Source organism: Fistularia commersonii, chromosome 7, assembly GCF_037954325.1.
Source record: "Fistularia commersonii isolate RoL2024-O1a breed Wild chromosome 7, RoL_Fcom_v1.0, whole genome shotgun sequence".
Classification (NCBI taxonomy): Eukaryota; Metazoa; Chordata; class Actinopteri; order Syngnathiformes; family Fistulariidae; genus Fistularia; species Fistularia commersonii.
This window is the reverse complement of record NC_141290.1, coordinates 3,577,228-3,589,820: the sequence shown is the minus strand read 5'-3', so window position 1 is coordinate 3,589,820 and position 12,593 is coordinate 3,577,228.

Sequence of the window (12,593 nt, the reverse complement as noted above, 5' to 3'; positions counted from 1 at the left end):
TTAGATATATATCTTTATGTATATAGTATTTTTCATATATTTGGGTGTGTCAATTTATATTGACACACACAAAAATATGATAAATATTAAATATATTATATATTGATATTCCAAGGGTCCGTAACTTTTTTTACATTATCATATTATATTGTATATAATATATATATGATTATATATTAATTTTTTATATTAATAAAAGTAATTATTGATTCATTTGTATTTTAATATATTCATATATATACACATCGATGTAAATTACATTTAATAAACTACATAGAAAATATTAATATATTGAAATAAATTATAATTTATATGTGGGATATCTAAATAAATTTTATACATATTTTTAAATGTGGTTTATATTAAAAAAAAAAAAAAAAAAAGCATGTTTTTCATGAAGTGCTTTTGAGCTTCCTGGCACAAATGAAGCCTGGTTGACCTTCTTGCCTGGATTCAAGGAGGAGAAAAGGAGCGGCGTGTCATCAAGGAGGTTTCAGGATCGTGACGCTGGTGGCAGTCGTATTTCCTCGGAGAACGTCCGGAGTGCACGAACCCAAGAGGGTTCCTTCGGGTGAAGGAGAGGTACAGTCGTTTATTTCTCCGTTATCACTACGCCGCCATTCACGTCTCCGTCGTCGGCTTTGTCGGAGGCGACCGAGGCCGTCGAGATCGCGGCGAACGCAGAGCAGGAATTTGTGATATACAGAATATTGAAGATTCCGCCCTTGCTGTCCTTCCTGATATTGCTATGGTTGTATTATTGTCGAGCCGCGTACGTCCACCCGCGGTTTCATGTTTCCCCCCAAGGTTTTCTTTTTCTCACCGTTGATCATTTATGTCCTCAGAAGGTTTTTTTTTTTTCTATTCGAGCAACTTAACATCCTGCTTTGAATCGTTCCCTTTCAATGTCCGTCGCCGTTCTTTTTCGACCTTATGGTTCCATAATGGTGCAGGGTTGGAGTGCACTTGGTGGAACTGGTATTCAGGAGGACCGGAATATCGGCTTTGACGGCCGGTCAAAGGGTTTTCCGGCAATTTCCGAGCGTCGGAAGGTTTTAACTTAAACTACGAAATCGTCTTACGCCTACATTGGCATCCAGACGGTCATCAATAAGGTAAACAAACATGGAGAAGTGGCTAACGCTGTTGCTAGCGCGGCTATCGGCTCCCTCCCTCTATTGCTGACCGCCATTTTTGTTTTTCTCACAGGTTTCCACGCCGACTAGCCACGCCCCTCCCCAATAAACCACACCCCTTCAACAACTAGCCACGCCCCCCCAATAAGCCACGCCCACTCCCCTTTGTACCACAAACTGGTACAAGCTGTGAAAGCAGGGTACGATCGGACATCTTACAGCGTGTCCTCGGCTGAACGCTAGCGATGTAGGCTAACTTCGCAAAGCTGTCGCACAAAGCGAATGTTAGATTTCAGCAGACACACAGAACAGATCCCTCCGACCGTCTTCTTAGTTTGTCTCTGTTGAAATTTGCTATTTTGCAGCCGGTTGTTCTGTTCAAAAGTACCCCAACGTATATTCATATCCAACTAGCATGCTGAATGTATGTATTGATTAAGCTCTCTCTCGCACACACACACACACACACACACACACACACCGCTCATATTCAAGTGCAGCTCTTTCCATTTACACCCCCCCCCCCCCCCCCGAAAAAAAAAAAACCCTCAACTGTTGTCACGCCGGGTTTCAAGGCCTCTGTGATATCATTAGCGACAGTGCCTTGATTAGCACATCTCAGGGGCCGACTGGCGCATTTCGATTGAATTAGAGGTTGCTGCGGCAACCAAGCACCCCCGTACCAAGGTGTTAATATGCAGGCAAACCGGCGGAAGGCTCGCAAGCCTCAGCCAACTTCTGGATCATACGGTCAGAGATACTGTAAGTATGCTAACATAGCTACCTGGCTGTACAATCAGAAAGGGCTAGCTGCTAGCGTTAGCACCAGCGGTGCCATAGCTATGAAGCAAATCCTGTGTGACGCAGCATTATGTGGAAAGTGAAAGTGCTTCTGGAACGACGTGGCACCACATTTTCACAAAAAAAGTGCATGTTGTTTGTAAAATTTGAATATATCAGGTGTTCTAACTTAGCTACTCTGCTGAGTAAGAATTATCCACTTGCGTTAGCACTACACCACATGCTGTCCAAAAATGTGAAGCTATTAGGTGTTCTAACCTAGCGGCTTTGCAACACTCACAGTAAGGACTCGCTGCTTGTTTTAGCATTAGCAGCCCTTTTGGTATTGAGCATATCCTGGGTGATGCAACATTATGTGTACCTGTGAAAGTGCTTCTGGAATAATATGCAACACTGGTATTTTCACAAAAATATTCTGGGACGTCCGAAAAATTTGCAATCAGGTGTTCTACTGCAGGTAATAGCTTCTAGTGTTAGCGCCCATGGTGTTATTTGTAATTAGCATGTCCTGGATGACACGGTCAGGCGTGGACCTGTTTAAGTTCTTCTGGAACCACAGGGGAACGTCTGTATTTAACTAAAAACACTCCGCATCGTTCAAAAACGTGAAGATGTTAGGTTCACTAATGTAGCTGCTTTGCTCAGTAAGGGCTAGCTTTTAGCGTTAGCAACCGTGGTGCTATTGGTATTTAGCTTGTCCTGGGTGACGCGGTCAGACGGGGACCTGTTAGAGTGACACGCTGACGTCTGTATTTTCATAAAAACACGACAAGCCTTCCAAAAAAGTGCAGATATGAGGTGTTCCAACCTAGCTGCTTCGCTACATTCACAATAAGGACTAGTAGCTTGTGTTAGCATTAGCAACCCTTTGGTATCAAGCGTATCCTGGGTGATGCAACCTTATGTGTACCTGTGAAACTTCTTCTGGAATGATGCACAAAATTGGTATTTTCAAAAAAATCTTCTGGGACGTCTTGAAAATTTGCAATTAGGGGTTCTAATGTAGGTACTTTGCTCAACTGGGGCTACCTTCTAGCGTTAGCACCCATGGTGCTTTCAGTATTTAGCCTGATCTGGGTGATGCGTTCAGGCGTGAACCATTGAAAGTGTTTCTGGAAGGACCGCATTTTCACAAAAACACTATATGCCGTCCAGAGTTGCGCAGCTACTGGGTGTTCTATCGTAGCTTCTACGCTAAACTCATAGGAAGCACAAGCTGGTTGCATTAGCATTAGCAGCATTTTTGGTATCAACCATATCCTGGGTGATGTGACCTTGCATGTACCCGTGAAAGTGCTTCTGGAAAAACTCGCAAAGTTGGTATTTTCACAAAAACATTCTGTGCCGCCCAAAAATGTACAGATATGAGGTGTTCTTACGTAGCTACATCGCTATACTCACAGTAAGTGCTAGCGGCTAGCGTGAGCACCCACGGTGCTCTTGGTATTTAGCGTGTCCTGGGTGACGCGATCAGGCGTGGACCTGTTAAAGTGCTTTTGGAACGACACGCGAACGTCTGTATTTTCACAAAAACACTCCGCCGTCCAAAAAATGTGCACATATTAGGTGTTTCTCCTGAGCCGCGGTTGTAAAACGCACTCCAATGTATCTTCTGGAACCGAGAGCGACGACGGTTTGTGAAGCGACGCATTTTCCCTGGTGTCGTTCACACTTTGCTGACCACACATTTACACACACACACACACACACACACATCAACACACACATCTGTTTAGATGATTTATTTTGTACATTTTTCCATTGTTACTTTGGAAACCCTCCGCGCAGCCTCGTTTAACCCCTGGCCCCCACTGCTGTTAACACACTCATCTGTTCTTCGGCAAATCATTCAGCATCCATAATAATGCGCTGGGCACGCGCGCACACACACACACACACACACACACACACACACATACACACACTTTCCCTTCTCCGGTCCTTGGAGCCCCTGCTCGCCATTAACAGGCCACCGCAGCACGCCTTCTCCATTTAGGTCCTCCCGTTCACCAAACCGCCCCGCGCACGCACACACACACACACACACACACACACACACACACACACACACACACACTTCATCCAGCGTCTCAGAGGATTTGTGGAGAAGATTGTTTCTCCTTCAGACTGCAGAATTGTATTTGTTTTTTCTGTATCGGTGCCCATAGCTGCAGACAGTAGCAAACCGCCGGCCTCTGTGTGTGTGTGTGTGTGTGTGTGTGTGTGTTAACTGTCTGTATCCACAGTTATGACACACTATATAAGCCCCGGCATCCGTAGCCTTTGGGCTTCATGTGCCTAACAAGCCCGAATGCGTTTGATGGTGTTCAGAGTTGGCAGCAGCGGCTCCTCGTCTTTGGGGCATTTCGCCGTTTGAGCGACACGTTGTGTAATGCTTTTCGCTCCCGCCACGCTTTCGTCACGCCGAAAACAAGAAAACTTCCAAGCGTTGACTGATCGCTGTTGACACTTTGACGCTTTTGTATTTGCTCCGATTAATTATAAAAACAGATTGGAATACGAGGTAGTGAAATCAGGGGGACCCGACCTTATAAATGTCAACCGAATCCTTGTTTTCAAGACAAACGACGTCACTATAAAAGAAAAAAAAAAAATTGTGTCCCTCTGTTTTGTCGCGATAAAATAATGCTATGCATGCTAGCAGCAAGAAAGACGGCTACTCTGATTTTATTCAAAATTTATATTTTTTTAAGTTTTGTATTTTACTTTACACTTTTAGAATTCAGAGTTTATTTTATTTATTAATTAACTTGTTTATTTAGAGGATATACTTATACACTCCCGAATTTAATTTATTTATTTATTCATTTATTTATTTTTAGGTTATACTATATACTATAAGATTTTAGTTGATTTATTTTATTTAATTTTTGCTTTTATTTTTTAGCCTGTCACTGTCTTGTCCTTGTATGTCTTGCTGCTGCAATAATTTCCCAATTATTGGAGTTCATCTCATTTAAGTTAACGCTAAGTTAAGGATTTCTTTGGGAAATATCCATGTTCTCCGTGTGTCTGGTTGGGGTTCCTCCCAGGTTCTCCCGGTTCCTCACAAGGTCCAGCAGGAGATCCGATGGAGACCCTATCTTTTCGGTCCTACGTCACTCTGGCAAGTCAGAGGGCGAATGGTTGTATGTCTCTATATGATAAGCAAATGAAGGAGCCAATGTTGTATGTCTCTGTATTATGTGTGAATGAGAGGGTGATTGCTTCTACGTCTCTTTATGGGGCTCTGTGATTGGTCCAGGGTGAACCCTGCCCCCAGACAGGTCAATGACTGCATGATACATGATGGCGTGTGAATGAGAGGGTGAATAGTTGTATGTCTCCATATGATATATAAATGAGAAGGTGAATGGTTATCTGTAGTTGTGAGAGGTTCATTGAACTAAAATGTCCAGACTTGTGAACGAGAGGGAAAATGGTTTCATGTTTCTGTGATTGGCAGATGAGGGGGCCAATGTTGTATGCTTCTGTATGATGTCTGGATGAGAAGGGGAATGTTGTATGCTTCTGTATGACGTCTGAATGAGAGGGCCAATGTTGTATGCTTCCGTATGATGTCTGGATGAGAAGGGGAATGTTGTATGCTTCTGTATGACGTCTGAATGAGGGGGCCAATGTTGTATGCTTCCGTATGACGTCTGAATGAGGGGGGGAATGTTGTATGCTTCTGTATGGTGTCTGAATGAGGGGGCCAATGTTGTATGCTTCTGTATGACGTCCGAATGAGGGGGCCAATGTTGTATGCTTCTGTATGACGTCTGAATGAGGGGGCCAATGTTGTATGCTTCTGTATGACGTCTGAATGAGGGGGCCAATGTTGTATGCTTCCGTATGACGTCTGAATGAGGGGGGAATGTTGTATGCTTCTGTATGGTGTCTGAATGAGGGGGCCAATGTTGTATGCTTCTGTATGATGTCTGAATGAGGGGGCAAATGTTGTATGCTTCTGTATGATGTCTGAATGAGGGGGCCAATGTTGTATGCTTCCGTATGACGTATGAGTAGGGGCAAATGTTGTATGCTTCTGTATGATGTCTGAATGAGAGGGTGAATGGTTATATGTCTTCACATCTGGCCCTGCGATGGCCCGATCCAGGATGAACCCTGGCTCTCGGCCATTGACAGCTGGGACAGCATCCAGCAACCCCGCACCCCAGAGTTCATAAGAGGTACAGATGTCTGTGGAGGTTCTCAGTGATCCAGGTCATGAAGAATTCTTGTCGAAATCTTCTTGTCATGGCAACTGGACTTATCTAGTAATCTAGCTATATTATATGGACTTATATATAATATGGATAATGACTGAATGAATCCTCAGCTGTGGTTCTCAGACACAAAAAGGTGGAGTTCCCCCATAAGCGAGGGGATGAGCTCCTCCCCAAGTGGAGGAGATCGAGTATCTCAGGGTTTTCTCGAGGCAGTGAGGAGGACGGCGGAGCGGCAGAATCGGCAGATGACGCCCCTGAAGCCGCTCGGTATCGGCGGAATCGCAGCCCCCAGCTGGACCCTAGCATGTTCCTCCGCTGTTTTGATGAAGGTCCGACAAGAACAACAGAAGGAGGAGCCCATTGAAGTCCCTGGGGTTGTGTGTTCTCAGATTATACGGTTCCTAACCAGTCATACGTTCAGGATAAAGTTCCCGGGATAGAGACCCCTAATCCCTGCCTTAGGGTGTCAACCGGGGGACATTAAGCCCCGAGAACATTTGCACAATCCAGAGGCGAGTGCCTCTTACTCTGGGTGTACTTTCCATTAGGTACTAAGAAGTATCGTGTACCCCTTCTGAATCCTCGCATACCTGGATTTAACTAAAGTATTTCAAACCAGGCGTCCTTGAATTGGTCGCCGCCACTGAAACCCGAACCCGGAGGAAATACTGGGAAATTACACAGTCCCGTTTCGGGGGGAAGGGGGGGTTCGCGAGGGTAGCGTCTCGCCCTCCCAGCCAATGACAGACGTTCGTACTGGTCCAGAAACTCCCACAGTGTATCATAATGTACCTTCTAAGAAACACTAAGAGCACTGAACATTATTAGTGATGCAGAGCGTTAAAAAAAAGATAAATTTCTTGGAGTATTTTGTTCCCGTGCCTTTGAGGAGGCAGAGGAGCTGATTAGGGTTCAGTGAGTCAGTAAAAAAGGGTTTGAATGATGGCACAAATACCGGCCAAGACTCATTTCTGGCATGTTCACTTTCAAATTGTCCAATTTTTTGATACGATACAAACAACGTGATCCAAATCCGTTGTTTTGCAAGGAAATACCGACGCACCCGTGTCAAAACAAGAGTACTGCGTCAACTCCTCCGATCGTTGAGGCCGCAATTATTGGCCCCTTGCCCCGATTGTTCTGGAGGTAGCCTCGCCCTCGACACACCTGCTCTCACTCACTTGATTACACTCACCTGAAGCTGATCGAGACTCCAGGCTCCCACTCACCCAGTTGCCAGACGGTTCTTTGTCCTGAAGGACATTCCAGTGGTTCCTCCTGCCTGAGCTCCTGGCTTGTCTTCTCCCCTCAACAGTTTGAGCACTTGGACTTTTCACGCAGCTGATAATTGACCCCTTGCCTGTTTTGGCGCCACCTTTGGCTTACCCCCTTCTGGTTGTGCTGCCGGGTCGATGATGCTGTACCGCAGTTGGGTCCAAAAACGAAGCTGTTTCTGGCGCTGGATTTGGCCTTACCAAGAAGAGCTGGAAGTCAGCATCGGTCCTTCGGTGAGTCGCCTCTCAGCTACGTGCCTGGATGTGCTTGTCCGACCACGGTGGTTAGGTCAACGAGTCTGTCGAACGTGGAAGGGAGGGGGTAGCAGGCCAGAGACCAGACGCAGCGGTTTTTCGGTTGCTTTGGTCTGGAAGTTGATGGAGAAATCTGGTTCCCTTGGCACATGGAGATCAGATTGAAAGCTGTGTCTGGACCAGAGGCTCCAAACCTGACAGATGCGGCGTTGCTCCTCTGAGAAACCTTGGAAAGCCAGGAGTCACCTTTCCCAGTTGCTCGGAAGATTTGTGGCTGTAGGCTACCATTGCCCCCTCTAGGGCAGACCTGTAAGGCTAAATACAATGGAGCAGGATGTCAGAAAAGGACCACAGACTTCAAGGTTGTTATTGTAGTGCTCAGGGTGCCTCATCTGAGGTTGAGAGGTCATCTAGGAGTTGTTGGGGCTGGATCGCGAGGAGGGGACGAAGCTGCTATATCTGGGTCAACGTGGCCAGCTTGCCATGCAGGGCACTAACCTGAGCATCGACTATTTGCCCTCGAACTCCTTGGCATGTAGACAGGAGGAGCAGGGGATCAAACAGCCACATTTAGGATGTTTAAAGCGGTGCCTCCTCCACAAACATCTGTCGATGGGTTTTAAACCAAGACGAAGTCCACAACCGGGATCCTTGCGGGAGTCCAAGAGGTGGATGGTACCCTTCACTGTCTTGTTTGCCTAATGGGCAGGTGTCCAGTGATGTTCCACCTGCTGTCAAAACTAGCTTCTCAAATTCTCATGACCACAGTTGTCCAATGGAAAGGGGAGGTTCCTCCGGGTTGAGGAGTACGGCGGAACATTTGAAGCCTCAAGCTTCCTCGGTCTACTAGGGTTCGTCATCTGAAAACTCAATTTCTCCCTGAACAGTTCTGGAGCTGATGTGACGACCTTCCGTAAGGAAGGCACCCACAGAACTCGAAGAAATTTCAAGTGTCCTGGTTCGGCATTCACCATCTTTAATTTGGTCAACTTGCCTTCCAATCCCTTGCGTTACATTTAAGTATTTCTCATTTGTCTTTTTTTTTTTTTCCTTCCCCTCCAGGGCCAGACTTGCTGTTGATCTCTGCTGCTCAGCAAAAAAGAAAAAGGGACGTAGGAAGTTTCTGATCCGGCGCTGCGGTTTCCCTCGCCATATCTTCGCAAATCGCTCTCCGGCTGCAGAAACGCAGGAGGGGCGAGCGGGACTAAGGCCTCGGAGTCGGGTGTGGGGGAGGCGAAGTGTTCCTCAAAACCCCCCTCCTTGCGTATCCTGACAGGGGAAATTACAACAGCGGCTGAGGCGAGCGCAGGGCTGGCCTGCTCTATTAGAGGCAGAATAAAGAGTCTTTCATTAAAAAGCTCGTGAGGAGTTTTTTTTTTTTTTTTTATTCCCAGTAACCAGAGTTTGCATCGCTCCTGCTAATGCTTTTTTTTTTTTTTTTTAAATTTCAAAGATTAACACTCCAATCCGTCGAGGACGAGTAGAAATTAACCAGACGAGGCACCTGACAGATGTTTTTCAAATACGGCGCGGCACTTTTTCCACCCTTCAAAAGAGACCCAACAGCGGTGTATCGAGCGCAGATCTCTGCGTTTTTTTTTTTTCCTTTTTCCCTCCCCTCGCGGATAAAAGTGAATATGTAATTAACGTGCCGTAATTGCTGGCGGTCTCTCTCCTTTTCATTTCAAGATGAAATGAGCGCGAGCGCTCTTCCCACGCCAAGGTCAGAGGCCGCTAGCCTACGCGCTACATTTTTAATGGCGAGCGCAGAACCGTAGCGCCGACGTAGCGTATCTCGGCCTCCTCCGCCCGGCGAAATAAATTAGCCAGTCAAATAAAATCACAACGCAGCATCTCCGCGCTGCATTATTTATCAAATCTCAAAATGTCATTAATAAAAAATGTTTGTCGGCCCGCGGAGATTAAAACCAGACAATAATAGTTCCCACCCCGGTAGCCGGACCGCAACTAGAACCCTCTCCACTTAATGTCGAAAGCAAGCGGGAGCTAGCTCGCGGCGCGGTTTCGCGGCTCATTCTTCATTTCTAGATCATTGCAGCGTTACCGCCGTGCCGCCATGCTCCATAAACGCTGTTCCAACCGCCGCGGCCTCGCTAGCTCGCTCCTCGCGGACGTGAAACGTATACATTTATGAGCTTTAGAGGAGACCCCGAAAAACGGCGGTAAGAAAGGGGGGGCGCGTTGGCTAGGAAGCCAATGATATCAGATTAAGCGAGGCTTTCGGGGCCGGTCCGTTCGCCGGCGGTCTGCTCCGAGCCCGCGGGATGATCTCATCAGCTGCGGCTCGGGCGGTTTGGCAGCCTCGCGGCGGGAGGTGGAGGGAGGTTTAATCCTCGTGGCAGGAGATGACAAGGAGATTTTTTAAAAAAATTTTTATATATATTTTTTTTTTTTCCCCCTGTAAAGGCCTCCCTGTAAAGAACTGCGCAGACGAAACCGCCGCGGTGGAATCTCTTCCGCGACCGTGTGATGCACCTTGTGATTCGGGATTTCCGACGCTAAAATATCGATGCGACGACGACGACTGGAGGTGGGTTCTCGATGTTAAAAAAGATAAATAAATGAATATATCACCGTTAAAAAAAAAAAAAAAAAAAAAAAAAAATCAGCATCTTCATGTTTAATAAGCTGAATATCTAGTTTCAGTTCAAAATAAAGAAAATCTGGCAGGGATCTTCGCTAACATTGACTTGTTACTGTGACACTTTATAGTTTTATTTGTATTTCTTATTCCCCCCCTTTTTTTTTTACTGTCTATACAATTTCCTCCTATTATTATGTTTTACTTGAAACTCTGGCACAATTTCCTTGGGGATAAATAAAGTTATTCTTATTTAGTCTTGACGTTTCTTTGCTTCACTTCGAAGCGTCTTTGGATGTAAATATTCGATGGTTTCTTTTGTTTTTATCACATTTGAAAGGGATTGATGCGATCGTATCGACCTGAAATTCAATTTGGTATCGGTTTGTGCTCACAACCTCCCCTGGTGGAAATATACAGTATTATCAGTGGTGGGCAAGGCCTTCTCTGCTTGCCTAAAAAAAGTTCTGAATCACAGATGTTAATGATATTTTGTCCATGAATACTCTGTTCACTTCCTTTCCTAAGCTTTTCCCCTGGTTGTGCCGCTTCCAGACATGCCTTTTCATATTAAATAATTTAACCAATCACATTTCAGCCATCATCTGTTGCCAGGCAGGGTCAAAGTCAAAGAAATCTACCTGGGTGGGGGGTGGGGGGGCTGCAAAATCGGTTCTGCTGGCCCTTTACGCAAAAAAATGAGTGTTGACGCTGTTGCTTCAACCAAGTTGGCGGCATCCAAAGCCTTCTAGCAGGCTATAGCAACGTCAGTGTATCCACACCTTCTGATTGGATAGTCAGAGAGCGGGCTAGTGTACTAGCGAGGAGAAGCGTACTAGCGTGCTGCTAACAGAAATATAGTTGTGTTTAATATGCTTTTAATATTATTATTAAAATAATGATAATTGCTTAAAAAGGGCGTGATGCCATCATCTGTTGCCAGGCAGGGTCAAAATCGAAGAAATTTACCTGGGTGGGGGGGGGCCTTCACAATCGGTTCTGCTGGCCCGTTACGCCAAAAAAATAAGTGTTGACGCTGTTGCTTCATCCAAGCTGGCAACATCCAAAGCCTTCTAGCAGGCTACAGCAACGTCAGCGTATCCACACCCTCTGATTGGATAGTCAGAGAGCGGGCTAGTGCACTAGCGAGGAGTAGCGTACTAGCGAGCTGCTACCAGAAATATAGTCGTGTTTAATATGGATTTAATATTGTTATTAAAATAACTATATTAAGTGCTTAAAAAGGGCGTGACGCTCCGGCCGGGTTTTCCGATGACCTTTGTGTTTTGCTTTCCGAAGTGTTGTCACGGCGCCCGCGTTCCCGCGGTAACACTGAACCGTTTGCGCATCAAAGGGGGAAAATAATCAGCTTCTAAAGGAAATTAAAATCCGGAAGGATTAAAATCAATAAGTCACTTTCCGTCCTGTTCGCAGGATCTCAGGAGGCGGGGCTTAACGACCAGATCACCTGTCAATCACCGGCCTTTTGGGAAGCAGAATCCACAATGAGGTGACACACACACACACACACACACACAGACACAATGAAGGTTTAACAATTATTAATTCTAAAACCGTGCAACCTTGTAGACCGATGAAAAAAAAAAATAATAATAAAAATAAAATATCTCCTTGCACGGAGGTCTCGACAGGAAATAGCCCCATTTTTATTTATCTTTATTTTTTTCTGATCTGTCACCACTCGGGTACGCGCTTAATTACGGTGGCGGGTGTTTTCTTTTCCGCATGGAGGAGGAAGAATGCTTCAAGCAATTAACCCCCCCCACCCAAACACACACACACACACACACACACTGGCATGTCACCCTCTCCACATAATGAAGAGGCGGCAGGTGTCATGTCTGGACTTGGTAATCTGCTCCTGACATGAGAGTTAGAGTATTAAATGGACTAACTGCTGGCTTTACCGCGCCGCCGTACACCGGCGTCTCAGCCCGATGATTACCCCCCTCCCCCCCGAAATAAAAAAAAAACAAAAATTACATTTGTCTGACAATAAAATTGGACACTAACCTGTCTGAAAGCCGTCTCCCCCGCTTCAACCCCCCGAGAACGTCGTCGGCAAACAGTTTGACACGGCACCCCCTTCCCTCTTCCTCCTCGCCGCCACCTTTTTGAATGCGCGGCGAAGGCGAAACGCGCCATCCTCCGGCTCGCGGTAATGGCCCCCCTCATTGTTGGCCGCGGCGGATGTGGCGCTATTCAAACCGGTGGATGATTGAAAAGAAAATTGAATCCCTTTTGATGTGATAAATGTGTCTATTACTGCATT